This window comes from Gavia stellata, chromosome 8 (genome assembly GCF_030936135.1).
Source record: "Gavia stellata isolate bGavSte3 chromosome 8, bGavSte3.hap2, whole genome shotgun sequence".
In the NCBI taxonomy this organism is placed as follows: domain Eukaryota; kingdom Metazoa; phylum Chordata; class Aves; order Gaviiformes; family Gaviidae; genus Gavia; species Gavia stellata.
The window spans coordinates 12,313,596-12,335,176 of NC_082601.1; the positions used below are offsets into that span (position 1 = coordinate 12,313,596).

The 21,581-nt window shown below is 43.0% G+C and overlaps 1 protein-coding gene across 2 annotated transcripts in view; it reads right to left on the reverse strand.

Moving 5' to 3' along the window:
• The window catches only part of KALRN (kalirin RhoGEF kinase), a 530,063-nt gene that overhangs the window by 384,015 nt on the left and 124,467 nt on the right, over nt 1-21,581 (reverse strand). The window lies entirely within an intron of this gene.

Consider the following 21,581-nt stretch of genomic DNA (forward strand, 5'->3'; position numbering starts at 1 on the left):
TAGTTTCTTAGCAACTGCAGGAGACCTCTTAAGGAGTAGAGATTGCAACAAGACAAGCGAGGAGCATGCTCTAAACCTAGCCTCTTGTTAGGAGGCTCCAGTAGGAGTTACCTTGAAGATATAAACCCTCAAAACGTCTGCTTCCACTGGCGAAATCTCACCCCAGTGTCATATCAGGCACAGCTTTCTGTATCTTATCCCCTCCTGCATCATCCTCCTGCTCCCACTAAAGCAAATAGGTGTTTTTGTCAGTGCTGCAAGCAGGTCCTGTTCCCATTAAAATCAATCTTTCAGCACGCTAAGGAAGTTCAAACAAGCACTTGGCTGTAAATCTGAGGGTTTTATCCAGACAAGGATGTTAGCTGTTTCTCTATGTAGGAAATGCTGCAGATTGACCTAACACTTCTTCTGAACAGGAGTTTTACTACATCTCTTGTGTCAGTCACAGAACTGATGGGCGGAAAAAATGTTCATTGTTATTAAAAAGGAAAGTCAGTTCCCAAAATAAGATATATCACACTCCATCATTTCTCTGCCAAACATTCCCGTGTACTTAATGACTCCACTAGGAAAAGAGATTAAAGAGAATTGTATAGATTGGATTATCGAATGACAAACTCTTTCAACCTGCAATTCTGAAAGCATAATTCAGTTCTGGCATCCCACCCCACACTTCAGCAGCTGGAATATCAGATACAACCAAGGCTTGCGGAATCCACTGCTAGCAAGAATCAGACTTTACACTGTGATGTGAGTTTCCTTTTACTGTTGGAGGGGAGTTTTTCTATTAGTTCAAAACAGAGAGCAGTGCAGCTGAGCAGAACACAGGGCAGTTTTGTCCTTTTCACTTGCCCTGCTGAATGGACTGTCAGCAGTTCAGTCTATGTATCATGAATGTTAAAGTACTGGTTCAGACTGGAGTCCTCAATAGACCTGCTGCGGTACCAGGCAGCCTCATAATTCCCACTGCTGTAAGAGCAGCATGGCATAACACACACACAAATTCTCTCCCCCAAACACCAAACATCCTCCTTCCCCCCACATTTAACAACATTTCTGCTCTCCATTTCTGCCTCCTCTTTCTGCATTGCTGAATATACATCAGGGACTGGCTCAGTTGCATTTCAGTGCTGCACACTTTATCCCAGCCCTCCAAGGGAAAACAGGAATCACTTTAGGTGCCGCTTCAGGCAAATTTCTTCAGTGGCCTCCTGATTCCTCCCTCTCTTCCCCCCCCCCGCCCCCCAACCTTTTCTGATCTCTGAATAATTTGTTCACACAGTATTGCTTCCTTTGCCACTAGAAGCCACAAATCAAAACACAAGCACTGCAAGGTCTTGCATTTTCAGAATCTATTACCTTTTGGCTTCTTTGGAAAAAAATCTATGCGACAAGTATGAGGAAGTCACAATTGCTCTTTTAACACAGGCTGATGGAAACTGAGTTTAACCCAAATTTGTGCCAAAAAAAAACCCCTTTTTTTTCCCCCCTATTACTTCAAAAACAGAAGAGTTCCCCAAACCTTGGCTCATTTTCTGCCAGCAACCATCAGGTTGCTGTTTGCAGACCGCTGCCCAGTACAATGTGCCTGTCTGCTGGACTCCTTCCCTTGGCACTCCCACCAAGTGCTCTCTGGCATCCCACAGCCCCAGGATGGCGGTTTGAGGAGGACTCTCCCTGGGTCCAGGCATCTCCTGTCAGCTTTGCTATTTGTCACCACAGAGGTGCATGGAGTGGTGCTGTGGACAGGGAAATCACCATTACAAGTCCGGCTGAGGGGACCTTACAGTCAGGTTTAATACGGTAGGACAAAATTACCATCAGGTGGAGACATGCTGAACCAGAGAGCAGGAGATTCACTCTAGGAGCTGCTCAGCAAAATAATGCTTACTGTCCACTAAGTTACTAAGTTACTGTCCCTGCTTTTCTGGCCAAAATCCCCTTTTGCCATTAAATTACTCTCATGAGATCTTTACCCTGACCAGTCCACAGTAACAGCACAGCCTATGGAGACAAAGATTAGAAAATCCCCTATCAGCTGTACTCAAGAAGTAAGAGAGCTGATCAGTACGTTTTTATGTCAATGGCTCTACCATCCTGGATTATCTCTACAATCTTCCTATGGAGAAATTTTGCCTGTGATTCAAGGACAAATGCTCACAATTCATCAGTGCACCTCACAAACATTCCGTCTGTTTTTGGATCCTACCTACCTAAAATCTGCAGTAATAAGTTCAAAGAAGTGATATGAACAGACAGAGGCTTGTTTAATTACCACCAGCCCTCAGAAGCTGTTTGAGAATAGTGAGTACACTTCAGAGGGATCAACACCTGCTATACGAGTGTCTGAAGCATGTAATCCCTCCCAAAAAACCCATCTAAAAGCCAGCAGCAATCGCCTGAGTCTTGCGGATGACCTAAGTGAAAACAAACATGCATGTACAATAGCACCCAACTATTACAGCAACTTGAAGCCACCACAGCCAGCAAATGCCAGAGGTGAAGCTCAGAGTCATGCTGAAATAGCTTTTTCATCATGGCCCTCATCCTGAAACTGCAAAAATGCATCTTGCAGAGTCAGGTCAGCAGGAAGTTATTTTGGCTTTCTACATTCCATATCTCTGACAAGAAAAAGAGGAAAGAGCTGCAAGTAACCAGAAATTTGTAAGTCACGTTACTTTGAAGATGGCCGTTATTCTGGGTTCCTTTACAGATGTCAGAATTAATTACTACAGAATTTCCTTTCATTAAGAAAAGAATTTTAATATCTGGATTTCACCAGCTGCAAATAACTGAGACATCATTTAAAGCACCAAAGAAGGGCTTTCACCACTCCAGAGCATTGGGTTTTGTAACCACTTCTACAAATCTGCAGAATTTATGGCTGAAGGGTATTCGTATAATGCGATCCCAGATTCCAAGAAACGAGATCCCAAATAATTCAAAGCTAAAGAAGGGATCACAGAAATGCTAAACTGTGAGGTCTTGTCGTGTCTTTTTTTTACAGGAGCTTCTGAGCATAAAGAGAGTGCAGTCAGACTCAGGTTATCATCTGGCTATCTCTTCCCAGGAATTCACTGGTAGTAACCACTAAGGTCTGTAGTCCCTGTTAGAGGATGCTAGCACAGCTGAATGTTCTATTAATGATCTATATGCCATTAACAAAGATTATATACACACACACATACTTCAAAAGGCCAACAGGTTTTAGCCAATCTGTGAAAACTCGGCAATTAGTGCAACTTCTGTTAATAGCTAGTGTCTTCCGTTAATTCATGACAGATCACTGAAAGGAATTAGGGTTGTTAACATACAAGGCACTAATGACATTTACAGTGTGAAGTCATGTGGCGTCCCGGCATGATGTAGAGATTTTATACTAGAGGATACATATGCTCGCGCATGTTAGAAACCTGCTCATTAGGGACTACCAGAAATGTCACCTTAGAATCCCAATTCCTTTGAATAAAAATGTAAAAGGAGTCATATATTTTCTCCTAGTGATGCATACTACAGATCACTGGGGGTGTCCATTTAAAAACAAGAAAGAGAGAGACAGGAGGCAAAAAGACAAACCCTTGTCCCCTTGGGACGTCTACTGTCTGGACAGGTCTTCCAGAAAGGTACTTTTAGTGCCTGCCTAATTGGTGCTCTGCTCAGAGTCCTGCTGTTCTCCAGGTCCCTGTCCCCATCTGCCACGTTTGCAGTGACGGGGAGTGGGCCTTGATGGGCACTGAAGCTAAACGCAACGAAGCAACAGCAATAATCGGGGCACACCATGGAGATGGATTAAAATCCAGGTCTCCTGTGAAATCCCTTTGCTTCCCTTGTCTTTTAGAAAGCAGTGGAGTTCCCTCTGTGCTGCCAATAGATGGGGTTTGATTCCAGTAGCCTTTTTTAGCCCTCTGCCAGTTTTAATTATGGTGGAAGAAGTGGTATTTCACCTTTAGTTTTGCAAATTCTGTTCCACAGGTAAATTCAAACAAGGTTGGTTTTATTCTAATTTTGAAAGAAAACAAATTTGGTAATGTCAAAATTTTCCATAAAACAGACTTCCAAATGTTGACTTACTGTCATCCTGATGCCTTAGTGGACATTTAAAAGAGCAAATTTGAAACAGCTGAAATACCTGGAAAAATTAAATAGCAACTCTTGATTTAAGAAAAATATAAATTGATGGAGTAACCTGCATTAGATGCAGAATTAAAATGCATGTGGGAAATAAACTGGAATACCTCGCTCAATTTTTGTTCATTGCAGGTCATCAACCTAAAATGAGAAAAGCAAACTTACAGTGTTTTACTAACCTGAGTTATGGAATAGAAAGCGGTCTAGGACTGCTCCCATAGCAGTTTGGAAAAACATGCATTTTTAAAAAAATGGATTCTTCTGGCAAATTCGTAACAGAGTACAGACACGAGCTGTAAAAGATAGACCACACACATGCTTTCTGGACAGTCAGTGACCGGACACAAGTTGTTCCTCTGACTTCATGATATAAACTTGATGGTTACCAATATTTACTTAGTCTGTAAATAAAGGTCATGATTTGGTAATACTTCTCTGCTCCTCAGGGTTATTTAAGCATGTGCTTAAACAATATGGAAAGCAATGAACTATAAGGACATGGTCATGGCCTTCTCTCAATTAGGAAAAGTTCCTTGTCACATATTAAAAGAGAAAATCCCAACCCAGAGGAGCACAGAGGAGCAGATCTTCAGAGCGTGCAAACCGAACCGCATCTCAAACAGAAAACACGAAGACACTTGCTGTCAAGGCTCGAAAAATACATTTTCCCCATTTCCTGGGAGTGACTCGATGGCTTTGGCCAGTACTAACACGTCACAAAGCCATCACACACTTCTACACCTTTAAAATAACTACCAAAATTACCAGAAGCCCAATGCAGAACTCTCAAAACTGACACAAAATTAGAGGTTTTTCCCCTTTTTCTTCCTTTATCATATGAAACGTATCCACTGACTTGCACAGAGTCTGGCTTTGTCAGAAGCTTTGTTCTATAATCACCCTAGGAAAGCAGAAGACGCCCTGCGAACCCCCCCCCCCCCCCCGCCAGCCTTTTCTTTATTTATTTCTTTCCTTCAATGGCAATAGCAGGAAAGAATTTCATACAGCACTGAGGATGAAAAATCCAGTTAATAACATTGCTAGAATTTCACACATCTGGGATAAAAGCAATCTTCAGCCTGACAGTTGTTTGAAACATATCAGATAGTCTCATTCTGTTGAACAAAATCTCCCCAGTACAAATTTTAGATGACTCAGACAACTTTTTATTCAAATTTACTAACTTGCGACATAACATTTGCTTGTGAAAAACCTACAAGTTACTTTTCAGAGACCTGAAGATCTCTGAAGATTCAAAGATCTTCAACCAATTCCCAGTTAGAAGAAAGCACATCTGAGCTATGCGGGTATCAATCCGGTGCAACTGCCCCAAGACCTGCTGGTTTGCACCCACCCAAGAGAGGACAGAGCCTGGCCCTGGTGCTCTCCTCCCACACCCGGCTCCATGAGGACCTGCAGCACACCACGCTTAACAACTGCTTTCTCAGGATCCATAAGGCAAAGCGCTGGAAGCCGTCAGTCATTCACTACATTCATCACGCCTGTGTAAGCCACTGCCATCCGAAGGAGTTTCTGTACCCATGGACAGTAGGTATATCCACTTGCAAATCCTTGTCCTCAGCACTAATAATAACTGTGTTGTGTATAATCTGCTGGCCAAGAAAAACACTTTCATTTATAGAATGAATAACAATAAAACAAGAATTTCCTCTCTTTCCACTAAGCAGACCCACTTCTTTTTCCTCCTTACTTTTGGCTTTGTCCACCCAATGTTTTGAGCATTACCTGCATGCTTAGAGAAGCCAAGGCGCTTCCCATTCCCACTCACAAGCACCCCAATAAAACTTCCAGTGCTACAAACTACTTCATACTTCCTTCTAATGACAGTCAAGAGAGAGACATCCCCAAACAAATCTTCCAGCTGCCCCATAAGCAAAAATGATGCTTTCAGGAGAGGTTCTCCAGACAAGAAAGATGGATCAGATCAAACCAAGCTATTTCAGCACAGGGGAGGGAGTGGGCAGGAGGTGAATGTGAAGGCATACAGGGAAAACACGCACGCAGTGTTTGACTGCAGGGACCTACAATCTGGCAGTTGGAGACATCCAGGTCTTTTTTAACCTTTTGTTCATTGTTTTAGTAATTTTATCTCTCGATGACAGATGAGGCGGATATTGCTAGGAAACTAAATGATTTCTTTGACTCAGTGTTCTGTGGGGAGGATGAGGGAAACATGCCAAAAAATGGAGAGAAATTTCCCGGGGGCAGAAAATGAAAAATTAATGAAATGCTAGGCAATACTCGAGTATGTCAAATGAAAGAAAAAAAGGATAAGAACAATTAAAATCAAACAATGCTCTGAAGGGGTCGGGAGGATCAGCAAGGCAGGAGGGATAGTCAGAAGAAGAACTGGTATGGTGGAAGCCCTTTTAACTCCCCATGAGGAGCAGACGAGAGACTGGGCGAGCTCAGCTTCAGAACAGAGATGGAGAACATCAGGCTCCTTGAGCCTGGCCTTAGCACTGGGAAAAGTTACCGGCAGTAACCTGAGTAGAGTGACACACACTCACAGGAGGGATGTCAAGGTGGAGAGACCTATTTTTTTTTCCTGTAGGGAGATGACAATGAATACAGATCTAGGATGAATAAGCCGATCTTGTTGACTTGGTTTTCAGCAGGCAAGTACCATCTCTATAGTCAACAGCAAGTGGAGAAGACAGCGTAGATATGTGGTAACTTATCAGGCAAGGGAAAAAGTAACATGTGGGCTAATTTTCCTTATTGTATATAAAGCTGTATATATATTATTGTATATAGAGGTGTTCTGTGCCTGTGACATCTAGTTATTGAAAGGCTGTGTCAGCACCGAGCCCAAAATTTGCTGCTTCCATCTTGCAGCCGCTCAGCTGCCTATGAGCTGTTCAGCAGAGCAGTTAACAGCTCTGAATCCCGGTCTCTAACCTAATGACGGCTTGGGGTGCCAAACCCACTCTGCATACTGATCTTGCAGAGGCCCCGGGTTTGCGACTGGAGTCCTGGTTTGGAAACAGCTCTCTCGGTGGGGGACAGCAGGAGAAGGCCATGGATTTAGGTCTAAGCTCAAGAAGGCCCTTAGGCGTATGGCTATGCCTCTTTGGGATAAGGCTGTTTTCCTAGATTAGTGAGTGACACTTCAGCTTGCTAATAATAACACAGGGGAAGACTAGATGCAGAGAGACGAAGAAATGAGAAAATAGGTCAGTCACTCACTTCTGAGAACAGAAGCGGGGGGGATAATGCTGGAAAACAAATATCTGAAAGGACTAAAACCAGGTACCTAGATGATGGTGCAGGATGTTGACCAAGAAAGCATCACTGGTGACAGCAAAAAAACCCAAAACAGACCAAGGATGGAGAACAGACAGCACCTCCTTTACAAAAAGTAGAAAAAGGCTTTCTGCGACCATATCCCAGAGACCGGTGTGTTTCACAGGGCACAGTGGCAGCCTCCAGTCTCCTTAATTCTCCTTTAAAAGGGTTAATTTTCTAATGAGGGTACTTGTCAACAGGTCACATGGTGAACACAGCATGTCTGCGGGTATCAGCTAGGTTGTGCTCCCCTACCAAAGCAGCCAGCATTTCTGTTTTACAGAAGCAGGGTGAGGGGAACTGTCAGATGGAGAGAGAGGTGCCAAGACGTCCTTGATGGAAGGTGACAGACAGGTCTCGCACTTCTATACCAACTGTTTCAAAGCCTGATTTTTCAATCACTTTTAATAATTTCTTCTGGATCCAAAATAAATGTGGACAGATGACATGATACCCAGACAAAACCTGACTCTCCCAGTGGGAGATGGAATGTTCCTGAGGTTAGTAGGAACTCAACTTTTAAAGCCAAAGAAAGTAACATTTTTCCTATATGCAGCCATTACATTTCCTTTCTGTGCATCTCCTCCTTCCTGTAGAAGAAAAACACTCACGACTAAGTGAGATCCAATATATATATTTATGTATATACAGAAAGTGTGATGCTGGAAGAAGCCTGCTGCCAGAAACGCTGGATGCTTTGAGACCAAAGCCGTGCTGAAATCAACTGGAGCCCTTCATTCACAGCTCGGTGGGCATTTTCCAAAACCCTGCACGAAGCTGTACCCCAGAGCCTCTCCTGCGGGTGTGAGGGGACTCATGGATTTTACATCAGGAATGGCACAACATGAGAAACAGCCACGTTCCTACCAAATCAACTGGCAGGCTTTTCTCCCAATCGAGTGTATCACCACTTCAACAAGAATAAACACGTCATAACTGGCTGTCCACCTACAGCATGGGGGTAAAGTGTTGCTCAGCAAAACCAAGCCAAACAAAAGGCGAAGGGCCAGCTGGCACCTGTCAAAGGAAGCCAACGCTAGGCAGAAAAGGCATAAAGTGGAAAGCCAAGCGCCAAATTTTGACTTCAGGTATGTCTGCACAGACTTGCAAAGCCCTGGGTTGCGAAGAGGATTTGTGCAGGCATAGCCAGCACTTCTACTGCATTTATCACAACATCAGGTTTTAAAGCACTGGTACAATGGTGAGCAATGAAATCACAGCCCGGATTTGCTTTTGGATCTACAGCTGTTTATCTGAAGTTTTTGGCAGCCATGTCCATGAGCTAAGGTTTTCATTGGGCTCTTTGTTTGGTACCAGCCGGATCCTCAGCAGCTGGAGTCAGCAGCTGTAATTTCATATCACTTCATTTTTGAAACCCCGGGAGCTGATATGATTTGTCCCCGCTGAGGATCTGGCCCAGTATGAGAGAGATCACATCATAAGGGAAACAGCTTCACTGGGGAGCAAGGCTGCGGAGCCATCGAGTCTGCCATCTGGCTTTGCAGCACAAGGGGTTGACACTTGAAAGGGAGAAGAGGAAGGAGAGACTCCACTGAGCTGCTACCTGGCTGTGCAACCCTGCGCCGCACTTGGGTGGGGACATAAACCCCTGCATGGGATTCTTTCATACTTTGAAGCACCAGTCTTTGCCCTGGATAATGCTATGCATTTTTCTACATTTCAGCATCCAACGTATATAAATCCGCTGCATCACCACAACTCTCTAATACATTCACTGGTCCAAGTGAGTCCTAAATAAAACTCAGCACTTTGAACATTTGAATCCCCTACGCAGAAAAAGGAGAAAAAGCAGCCTTTTTACTTTTCTCCAAAATCCAACACAAAGTAATGACCAGAGGAGGCTGTGATAACATCACAGGCAGATGAACCTCATCTTTGTGCAAGACTAGCATGGACTGCCATCATGACACCTCCCATAACATATTTTCACAGACCAGCCCTCACATTTTGGTGGTTTTCCCTTGGTCTCATTCTGTTGCTTTTCCAGTGTGTGCCCTTCAGATGCTGGGGGACTGCCTACCCCCGTTCGTGGCAGTGCATGTCCTGCAGCAGAGAAGAGGGTGTTTGCAGGATGCTCAGAGCCAGCTCCTGTGCTGAGGCTGAGAGCCACCAGCCATGGAGCCGAAATGGCTGTGTGGGAAGAGGAAGGGTTGTGCAGGGGATGGCTGCCAGGCTCTTTGGGGAGAAGTGTCTCCAAAATCCATGGGGAAACCTATTTCTTTGCGTAAGAGAGGGAGAAAAGCTCCTGCTATTCAGGGCTGTTCAGCACAGGGAAGAGGGTGTGCAACCCACAACCGTTTACCCCTGGGCCCCTATTCTGCACTTACACATTGGATATCACGTCACCCCGTGATGCATCCTGGCCCCGGGGCGTCCCGCAGCCTCTGTGTGGTCCTGACTTCCCTTGCAGAGTAACGTTAAAGAAAAGTCTTAAAACAAACCTCAGCAGGAGGCTGGTTCATCAGCAGGCATGCACCCAAGCAAGCCCCTGACCCTCACTGCGCAGCTTGAGGTCCTCCCTCTCCCATCATATAATTACAGAGAAAGCCAAAAGGATTTCTTTTTGATAAGCAGGTGTGTGTGGTGGGCAATCACTGAAATAATATTTCAGCTTGTCAGAGCACCTCCTCATGAGAAGATCTCAATACTATGAGGTTAAGAAAATCTGAATGTGAAGCTGAGCCACAACATAAAAGCCATGCTATCTGTCAAAGTCATCAACAACCTCGTCAGTGGGATTTAACAGTCAAACTCCCAGCCCAGAGCCTGTCAGCTCTGTCTCCCGCAGCAGATAACGCATTTAGCAGCAAAACTCTTCCACACGAGACAAAAAATTATTTGACCACAGAAGTGAACTTTGGATTTTAGATTCTTCTTTTTTTAATTGGTGATGAACATGTAATAAGGGGAAAAAAAAGAAAGCCGTAAAACAACTGAAAAACAGATGTAAGCATTTCTGAGTTAGACTGGAAGCTTTCTCTGCCAGAGGACTGTACACACCTGATCTGCAGCACTTTCAGGATTGCATGCCTAAAATATTTCCTAATTTAACAAGTAGGTTTGAAACTTTTGTGGAGTGATAGCTGACCTTGATAGCCATTGATCAGAAGGCACTTTAGGATGGAGCAATCCTCTTGCAGTCTATGCATAAAAGCTTTTCTGGAGCTCCTGCTATTGCTGAAATGGTGGGGCTGGTATGTTTAGAAGAAAATGGAGCTTCTGCTCAGCCTCCACATACCCCTCAAGGAAACAACAGCAGAGTATAAAATCAAAAATCTAATTTAACCAAGGACCAGGACAACTCAAACTGGGGAACGCAAAATGTGCAAAATGAGTGCAAAACTCCTTCCTAAGCAGCTGCATTCACTGCTGTGCCACAAGCCACAGGGTAGTCCCGTCCTGAGCTGAGGGTCACAGAGATGGTATGGCACTAATAGTGCCTGTGTTGCTTAACCGAGAGCATACAGTCACCTTGGTCACCTTGAGCTGCAGGGAGCCAAGCCTGAAATCTCCCCCCTGCCCCACTGAAGTCAATACAAATTCTTTGCCGTTCCCTGAAAAAACAAAGATGTATCACATGCAATTTTGCAGAGATGCACACCAGCTCCCACAGGAGCCGGCGTCCTGCCTCGCCACCCTGCGCGCTCCCGGTGCCGAACGCACTGGCAGCACTGCTCTGAGGGTTTCTGTGCTCGCTGAGGGCTCGCTTGCTATGAACAAAGGAATATTTGACCTTTCTATCTGAAGGAGCTAGCAAATTAGCCCTCTAAACCTGCATCCATCGGCCTGTGTTAAAAGGGGGAGCCTTCATTCTCTGCAGTAAATCTGTAATTCAGCCGAAGTGCTGAGCAGCAGGATAAGGAGGACATCTGACACACAACAGATGTCAGATTTTATCTTCTTTTTTTTTCCTCTCCTCCAAGTCTAGACAGCAGGTCTCACGTGCTCCCACCTGGGGACATGGCCACTTGATTGGGCTCATGGAAGTGAGCAGTGATGCACCTTGTGTGGATCACCTGGAGGGACCCAACCCCTGAGGGGAAAGCCCATGTATCACTTAGTGACAATGACACCCCACCCCAGGCTGGAAGCAGGATGCCAAGGCAAGGGTCTGCTACACCATTCAAACCAAACTCAGGTGAAACCAGTGGCAAAACACAGTAATGTTCAGTGGTAGAGGATGAGCGCTTGCCCCGATACAGGCAGCGGAGTGTATCCTGCAGCAGCCACCCAAACCAGCAGCTGGGAGCCCATTAATGAGGACAGGGAGAAAACAAGCAGTGAACCTCCCCCACCTGCTCAGTCTTTGAGACATTTGAAACACAGTCCTAAAATTCTTTGTTCTTCAGCGTTTGCAGGTCACCTCTTCGATAAACTAGTTTCCAGCTAAACTTTTAATGACAAGTGAGGCACTTGCACACTCCCAGGGCACGGCAAGCCCCTGGGCCTGGCATGATGCTGAAGGGGAGGCTGCTGGGCTGGGTGCCCCAGATCTCTGCCAGCACCCCCCTGCTTAGCACACTGAGAGCAGGAACCATGCACCCTCAAGCCAAACAGTAGCAAAGAAGTTTAAGATAAGTGGGTCAGCTATGCAAGGCTGCAAATGGCATTTCCAGAAGCATGTTGTTGTTTATATAGCACCACAGGGGACTTTGGAGATTCAAAGACAAATAAATCATGACAGAGTTCCTCCCTGAGGGGCTCTGTAATGTACAACTCAAACCCTCCGGGATGTTAAATGCCTCCTATGAGGTGCTAAGTGCTAGCAACTCCCACTGACTTCAATGGAGATAAGGATGCTCTACACCTTGAAAGACAGCACTTTCAAATTACTTTCACCTCCAGCAGTGTGTCCACTTACCCAGGTTTAACATAATGAAGTAGCAAATGATAACTATACCAAAGAACAATACTCTGCAAAGGACAGATGGAGGACAGGACCACCTAGGTTTTCAACTCTAGCTTCTATGCTACAGAGATTTGCTGGGAGGAGATGGACATCTCTGAGAGGTTGAACAGAAAAGTGGCCTCGCATGAGAGCGCAGCAAGACACAAGTGAAAACATCGCAACCAAAGCTGACCTTCAGCAAGCGCTGGGGCAAGACACCTCGCTGCCCTAAACTGGTATTTCTTTGGGGGGGGATCGTGGGGTTTTTTTAGCATTTTCATTTCAGCTGCTTTATGAATGTTGTCTGTGTCTTTAGTAATAGTAAACCATCTGCAGCACAAAAATTCCTTTCCAAACAGGCAAGTGATCCAGATTGAAGAGATGCAGGGGTGTCCTAGATCTTCAGACTATAAATCTGATTCAGCTGCTGCCTTCAAGCTCAATCTTTTAATAAAATTTTATCCTTTTATAAAGGTTCCCCCCCCCCCGAATTTTGCAGCAATGGGTTTGGCTTTTCTTTGTCTTTTTTTTTTTTAAATCTTTAAATCTCCAGGTAGTTTAAGCTCCATATAATTCTTGCTCAGGGCATTGCTACAAGTCCATAAAAATGTCAACACAGGTAGAAGACCACAGAGAGACAGGTCAATCCTTATAATGAAGCTTACCTTGCAGGAACTGTAATATTTAAGACACATGGTCGAAGTAATATTTATGTGCTCTATCTATTAACACTTTTGATGACTAATATTATTTGTGTTTGTTGGGTTTTTTAAATCAAATTACCTATACTTCTGTATAGAAAGGAACAGATTATGATTTTTTTTTACCAAGTGGTACAGAACCAACCCTTCAAATCACTAAGCAGAAAACCAAGGTAATTCTAGTATGTGTAGCAGGGAAAATAATGTTCACCTTTTTAGCACTTTTCATTTGAAGATCTCGAAGTGTTTGGAAGAGGTCAAGGATGGTGAAAAGCCAGTGTCCATTAAAATCAGTGAAGTTACCCTTTAAATTTCTAAGTGATCTATGTCCATGTCTAAGCGTTACAAGTAGAGGGATAGAGAAGTACCGTCGCTGGGTTTTTTGCCATCAGGAAAAAAACAGAAGCACCTCACTGTGAGCAAAGCATGCAGGCGGAGGAGCGGATACGGCCCCTGCAGCCTACGCGCCCCGAGAGCAGGATCCGCCTCCCTGTGCTTACCATGCTCAGCTGCAAAACTCCCCCCAGCACATACACACATCACACATGCACATCGTGCATACTACTCTGCTCTACAAGCAGTTGGAGGTGAGAAATGCACTGGGACTTTCACATCCAAGTAACTCTAAAAAAGGACAACTCTAACATGTCCATGGTTACAAAGATAAATCTCCTAAGTACAACAACTGCTTCTAGTTCCAGAGACAGTAATATAAATATAGGTAGTGTCCTAAAAATAAACCTCTTCCCAGGTGGGTAGAGACATGAAGAGTCAGAAGAGAGATGTGAGCTAATTTACAGACTGGTGTGAAACAGCAGAAGGTTTTCCAGCCCCGTCATCTTCTGCTTCCCAAAGGACTCCTTAAACATGTTATTGTTTTCACCGGGATTTTATTCCAATGGGGGAAAACATTCCATCAAAGGTATTCACTTACTCCACTCTAAAATGCTGGGTGGCTTTATGAGGTAATAATAAACATATTCGTATTAAATTTTATTCCCGTAAAAGACGAACAGCAGCAGCACATATAAGAACAGTTGCTCTGACTTAAGTTCCACATTTGCCCAATTCACTGACAAAAACAGATTTCCTTTCCATCTTGCATTTCATATAGGGCTAGATTTCAAATGAGGACTGCCTTTTGCAGGTGTATTTTTGCTTCCTGCATAAATAGGGCACCCCTTTTTTTGTGCCAGCCTTTGAGAAGGAAGAGCCAGGCTGAATACTTGTGCTTCTTTCTGCTTCTGTGTGGCTGCAAATCAAAGACCTAGAGAATATTCTGATTTGCACCCTAAATTAATTTACAAGGTTCAAAACCACAAGAAAGACTCAGGGCTTCAAAAGCCGTACCCGAATGCTCTGCATTAGCCATCACCTCTTCCATGCAATAATCTCAAATTGCTTTGACTACTTGTTAGGTAGATCAAACTCAGGTTTCTGCTCGTGTCTTATTAAAGCAAGCTCCTAGTCACCAGCACGGCTCAGAGAAGGCAGTGAGAGCACTGCTTAGAAACTCATCCAGATAACAAGGGAAAAAAAAAAAGAAGGAACATAACTTGCGTTATAAACGTGGTGTACAGGCCACTTGCAAAAGTCAAGAATTATGAAAAACAGCCAGAGAAAACTGAGTATGTGTGTGTATACATGTGTTTATACCATGCATACCTATATGTATATGTGTGTGAGCATATATATATAGGTATGCATGGTATACACATGTCTAATTACCAGCCTATATAAAATAAGTGCAACACTGCTAGGAGTTGAGAGAGACAATCTTTGGAGATGGTCTTGCACGGAAGGGGCTTTTTGCTTTGCCATCCATATCTTTGAGATATCTGGCTTTCTACAGGACGTGGATCCACTGTGTGTTGCTCTGGCTCCCCGGATGGCATACGCTATACGTCCAGCAGCAAGCTGCATTGCATCCATGGCATGAATGACTCTTTTTGGCTGCTACCTGATTAAGATGTTATGAGTGACATAGTTGATTCCAGGGGCTGAGTAATGCTGTACTCTTACATAGAAATTAATTTCTTTCCATTATAACTCCTGATAACTTCAAAGTCCCTAAAGCACTTTCACTTAACATGTCTGCAGACAGTAGAAATACCATCCCAATTTTATAACAGATTTGTTCATGCTACATACCTGAATACAAGACCATACTGTAGAATTGTTCCTCAGTATGTGACAAGCAACTGAGCAACAACCAGCTTTTTGCCACCTAAATGCCTTTGTACGCTTGGAGAGTGGCTCCAGCGCTGTTTCACAGCGCCTGAATTGGGCAAAATGGCCATTGGTCTTCGAATAATGGAGATTATAACGTTTTTATCTAATAGCACTTGAATTTGTTTCTAGTACACACAGTAATAACATTCCGTAATACAGGCAGTTGTCCGCATGCTGTGCCCCTCTGAATAACCCAGTTTAAATTTCTATGAACAGGCATAATATATCCCATCTCGCTCTCCACAGAATTCTTCCTTTGTCCATAATATGCTTTCTAGCAATTTTTATTTAGAAATAAAAATGCTTGTGAGGCATCATCTCATTTAATTAAGCCCTGAGAAAGGCAGATATGGCTCGAGCACTGGCTGATAGTCATCTGTCTTCCACATAAAAACTGCTTGCAGATATAGGAAAGCTGTTTAAGTGGCTTTGGCAAGACACACGAGGTAATGTTTACAGTTCTTTGTACACAGATCTGTCCTTAGACGTAGTCAGGATTTTTTCTGAGTCTAGGAGTTCTGCTATTGATTTGGATAGTCAAAGGGCCCTTCTGCTATTGAGTAGGTTTAAAAAACACTGTCACGAAGGCTGTGCTGTGGGCTCACCAGTGTCTAAATACCACTGTCAGCATCTGCAACCATTTGCTGGGTGCTCTATTTTGAGGTGGAGAAAAAAAGAGGTGCTTGCAGAGCACCCATCTGCAAAGAGTGAGGTGGAGGACCTTCTTGGCTTAAACCAATGCCAAGAATTGAAAGAAATCAAACGTCAACTCATTCTGACCACAGACCTCTGCACACAGGAGGAAAATGCTGAGGAAGCAGCTATTTCCTATTTCCTGCGTTGCTGGTCAAGTCTGGCAATAGGAGATGCTTTCAAGCCTTCAGCTAGCAGCTACTCTCATTTCTGAAACAATAGCGTTCTACAATGGATTATCCCAGCCAGGATTTTCCAAAAAGGAAACAAATCAGAAAATATGAAAAGACACAAAGGTCAATAAAACCTCTTTTGGAGTATCCATCAAGTGATGTTTAGTGTCATCAGATGGTTATATTTCTCTAGGAGCATTACAGACTGAGGCAGTTTGTGCTGTGATGCATGGGAAGCAACAGGGATGTTGCAAACAACCCATAGACTGGAGAACAGCACTCCACCTCAGGCCACCCAGGGCAAGAGGACAATAAATCCTCCTCCAATTCCATTCACAAGTCTTTGCACATTGAACTAAATCTGACCGATGAGACTGCCAGGAGCAGTATCTTACAAAGGTCATCTGCTGTCCAGTTTTTCAACACCCTCAGCAGGAGACTCTGCACATCCACCTGGGCATCAGCCAGTGACTCTCATCATTTTCCTAAATGATACTTTAAATTTTGGAAGCTGAACCACAGGAGAGGAAAAGGGATAAATCTCATTAATTAAATGGTGTAATCCTGAATGGCCAGGTCACTTCTAAGACATACTTAGCAAAATCAAAACACAGGACCTCCAGATATCATCTGGTTATTGCCACCCCCCACAAGTGGCAAACCCCTACTCTTTTCACTTAAAAATCCAAATGGAAATAGGTCTCATTTTAGAATCGCATTGTCAAAAATTAGCAGCCCCCTCCTTGCCTTTTTCTTGCCTAGAAGCAAAAAATTCCCTCAACTTCAAAACAGAAAAGTTACATCACCATCACACGTGTGTGGAAATGCCAAAGTCAACATTTAAGTACCATGCTGTATCAGGGCAAAAAATGAGAAATAACTGTGCAAAAACATCTCCAAAAACAATGTATGAAAACTATACTAAATAGGTTCGTTGTGACTATTGATGGAGAGAAGCCATTTTCAGTGAGGTGTACAACTGTCCTTCTGCCCCAAACTTGCCTTGCTCCTGACTCTTGACTTCCACAAGATTGTATCTGGGTTTGGCTTGTTCTGCTCAGGGAAATAATCATTTCTATTTAAACTACAGTAATGGAATTTTAGAAAAAACTAAGGTGGCACTTAGGCTCCTAATCCTTACCGACGTTCAGGGCTCCTTTTTAACGAGCTGAGTGCCCTTAGCTTCCCCTGACTTCAGTGCTGATTGCAGGCATTCGGCACATCACGGGAGATGCTTTTTATCGTGCATTACTATTGCCTTGAATCCGTAATTCCTCAAAAGCAGAGTCCAAAACAAGAAGGCATGGGTGTAGCTTGTCCTAAATGACATTACAAAATGATACAAGACGACTATAACTTGTCCCCAGTAAACTTCCACAAAACCCAAATCTGGTTGTGTATCTAGAGCCACCTCCCATGTAGCAACAGAAAGAAAGGAGAGCACGCAGCAGAGAAGCGGGACAGAGTGTAAGAGAATACCTGACTGCATCCCTCAAAAGAAGGGAGGACGAGTGAGTCTCTCGGGCGTATGCAACTCCTGGATTGGTGCAGCTACAGTCTAAACACAGTAAACACAGTCTATCCATAATAAATACAGTTTCCAGAATCTCTGACAATTGAGCCCAAAGCATAGGAGAAAAATCCTTGCATTTAAATTAAGCATGAAAATGAAAAAGTAAAAATCTATTCTGCCATAATGCATGGCAGCATAATATATCTGAATATCCAAGCATCAATTAAAAACCAGACACTTCTAAGCATATCAACCATGTAGAAAGTACACCTGGATTGTCTGTGCTCCTCTGAAAAGAACGCCCTGTCCACCCTTAGTAAGGCTCATTTATTCATGTAAAGAAATATAATCTTAAAAAACTTGCTCTAGCCTTTGATCTCCAGTCATCAGTACAAAAGGCATTTGGAGTACCGCTCAGACTTAATTAGCTTGCTCTTTTTTTATACATGACCTCAGTCACACTCTAATTAATCCATTTTTGGTTAAAAATCTATCAGTCAAATCCCATACTTCATTCTTAAGACAACTTCAGAAATGGATCCACTCCTCCTCCTAATTTGTTGCACTACTAGCAACATCCACCCCTCCTTTGGACAGTCCCCCTTTCCCACCCAAGAAAAAAAAACCAAAAAACATACACCCCCAAGGAGTAACTGAACTTGGATCACCCAGAAACAGGGCTCCTCAGTACACAGAATAAAAAGGAAATATAAGCCTTTTTTTGTAAAAAAGAAGAACTATGAAAAGCTGAACTCCACCTCCTGAATTGCACTGAGCCACTGCTGCACATAATGCGAAGAGCTGTCAAGAGATTTAATTAGGATACAAAATCCAGCGATTTAAGAATTCTCTCTCCTTAGAACATTCTTAGGGATTTGCTCAGAATTAGAGGATGGTTTAAACATTAAAGGTTTTTTTCCCCCTTTAATGAGATCAGCTGCATAGTGGAAAATGAGACTTTATTTATCTAAATATCACATGAAGAACTGAATAATTTAATAACCTCTCTCAACTAAATCCAACCCAATATATTTATGTCTCTTTTTCTTTTGCATATAAAATACTTACTTTGTATTTGACTTCCAGTATATAAACAATTCTTATCTTTACAAACCTTAAAGATAAATAATTAGAATTCTGTATTAAAAGTCAACTTATCTTTGCTAGCGATAAAAAGTCTTTCAGTTTATACTTACATTCAATTCTGAAATCATATGATGGTTATTCACTTAGGCTAGATCTCTTAGTGAATATTTCTGGATATAAAAAACCTTTCACCTCATTTAAAAGTGTTATGTACCATTCTAAAATCAATTCTTGTCCATTTTAGATCAAAAACAGCACTGGGAATCAATAACAAATAATACCCAATTGATCATTAGGGACCTCGGAATGACTGAATTATGCATTCAGTTAAATACGGTTTTACAGAAAACTTAACAAATTCAATGTCTGGGGAATAATCATCAAGTACTGGAAACGTTAAAATGTAGTACATCTATTTCCTCTTGATACTGCTTTATCCATCACAAGGGCCAGATTCTGCCACCCTTGAAAACATTTACTATCTCAATGGAATGATCCATTTAGTTAGGGTTAGTTTGGTTCAATAAAGTCAGTGTAATCAGTTCACACCCAGGACTAAGAAAAGGACTGAGTATTGGAAGAAAAAAAAATGCATAAAGATTTGTTTTCTCCTTCTGATACATGAAAAAGAAATGGGTGTGGAAAACGGGGATCTGATAATTTGGAAGGACAGGTTGACCAAAAATAATCAGTCTGGTTTATTACCTAGAAATAGTATTTTAAACATTTTAAATTACAAGTATACTTGGATTCGTTAAAAAAAAAATAAAATCTCTTGCACCCAGCACAAGTAACGTAGCTTTACTTAACTAATACTAAAGCAATTTTACAGTGCAGGTTTTCTGCATTTAAATGGAAATCCAATTTGCATCCTTAGCAAGTTTGTTATAAATCATGAATGAAAAGTAAGTTGGTAAATAAAAGTAAAGTTGTTCACTGTTTTCTAAGTGATTAAACCCTAAAAGTTGAAAATATTAAAAAGAAATTTGAAGCTATATAATTCCTTATACACCTGCCAGATTTGGTGTAAATGGCATACTTTGGCAAATCGTCATGTCCTAAAGTTTACTAAATGATATCAAACCAAGCCTCACTTGTAAAAATATCAAAAAGTAAAAATTAAAAACAAAGACACTTCTCATGTTAATTATGGAGAGTAGACGGACTCCTTGGTGTGATGACATTAAGGGTGCATCTGCTCACTTTAGTGCATCTCCACTCCCCATGTAATTCTGTGGCCATGCATGAGCTCAGCAAATGGAAAAGCTTAATTTGTGCACAGCTGCCAGCGTGCACTCTGCTCACCAGTCACTCCTTAGCAGGAAAGCACATGCTTATATTAATATTTATTAAGGCCCTCTAATGGCGCTGGCCTATTTGTGCGCTTCCACTTCAATCCATGGTTGCCTCACAAGAGCATGGTATGAAATAAATCAGCGCTCCATTTGCAATATCTGCTTCCCTGACTGTACTATATGGCCGCGCATTGTGGCAAAACGCAAGCTTGGAGGTTTCCACCTCAAGTAGCTTTTTCCTTTCAGCTGCAAATAGCATGTAAAGTGGAAGAGTGTGGGTCACTGCAGTGTCTCACCACTTCCATCCAAGCCAAAGATCCTCCTTGATCAAGTAAAGCAGGAGAAAAGTGCGTGAGGGAAATTGAGTAGGTTGCAAAGATGCACTGCACAGAAAGCAGTAAAGCCCTACCGCACTGTGCGGGCTCAGGAATACATTCAGTCACGGGTTTCGAACACTGGAATGTTTCTAACTCCTCGGTTCCTGCTGAGCCTTGGCTTTGCACAGGACTACGGCGGGTGCAAGCTATCCCTTCGCAGCGGGGCACTGGAAGACAACTGTAGAGTCCAACACTTGGTGGTTTTCCTTCATTGGGTGCAAATGGCTTACAACAGAATCAAAGGAGAGAACAGAGAAATGGGGAGATACAGGGGGCAATTCATCTTTTTTGAAGGAGATGTCTAAAAAAAATTGGATGCATCACTCTCTAAGAGTGTCTATATCTCTTAATTAACAACAAAGAGATTCCTGATTAGCCCAGATGCAGGTGTAAACGCTGCAAACTTCTGAAGTAGGATCCATCAATCCCGCCCACAGCACCTTTAGAGAGATGAGCTGCTTGAGTGTCTTTGAGTTTCCTCTGCCTGGACTTTTGCCATTAGCAGCAAGCCAATATGTTTAGGCCCAATAGCACAACGCTGATCTACAGAGCGAACACTGCAGAAAACAGCACAGCTTTCTAACTATGGCATGAAGGAAGATTTTCAACAGTTTAGGCAAAAGCCAATGGTGTAATGACCATCCATATATTTGAAACCTCTCCGCTAGCTAACCTAAGTCTCCAAACTTTGGGTGTCTAACACATGGTAGACACCCAAGTACGCTGTGCATTGCCTGACAGTGTGGTCACCAGCGCAGCAATGAGCTCTGCTTTCCGGCAGCCTCATGTCTAGAGATTTGTCTGCAGGTAAGCAAAGTCCCATTTGGGATGAGGGTCTGGGCACATGGGACATGCCAGCCCCTCCTTTGGCAACCTCTGCTTGCATTAGATGGGAGCCTGAGGAGTTAACACTTCCCAAAGACAAGACAATCTCTAAAGACAATACACAGAGTAGGAGAAGGAGAGCGTGATCCTATTTATGCCATGAGCAAACTGCAGTATTAGAGAATCACAGAATCACTAAGTTTGGAAAAGACCTGTAAGATCATCAGGTCCAACCATCAACCAACAAACACCACCATGCCCATTAAACCATGTCCCACAATGCTTCGTCCACACGTTCCTTGAACACCTCCAGTAAGGGTGACTCGACCACTTCCCTGGG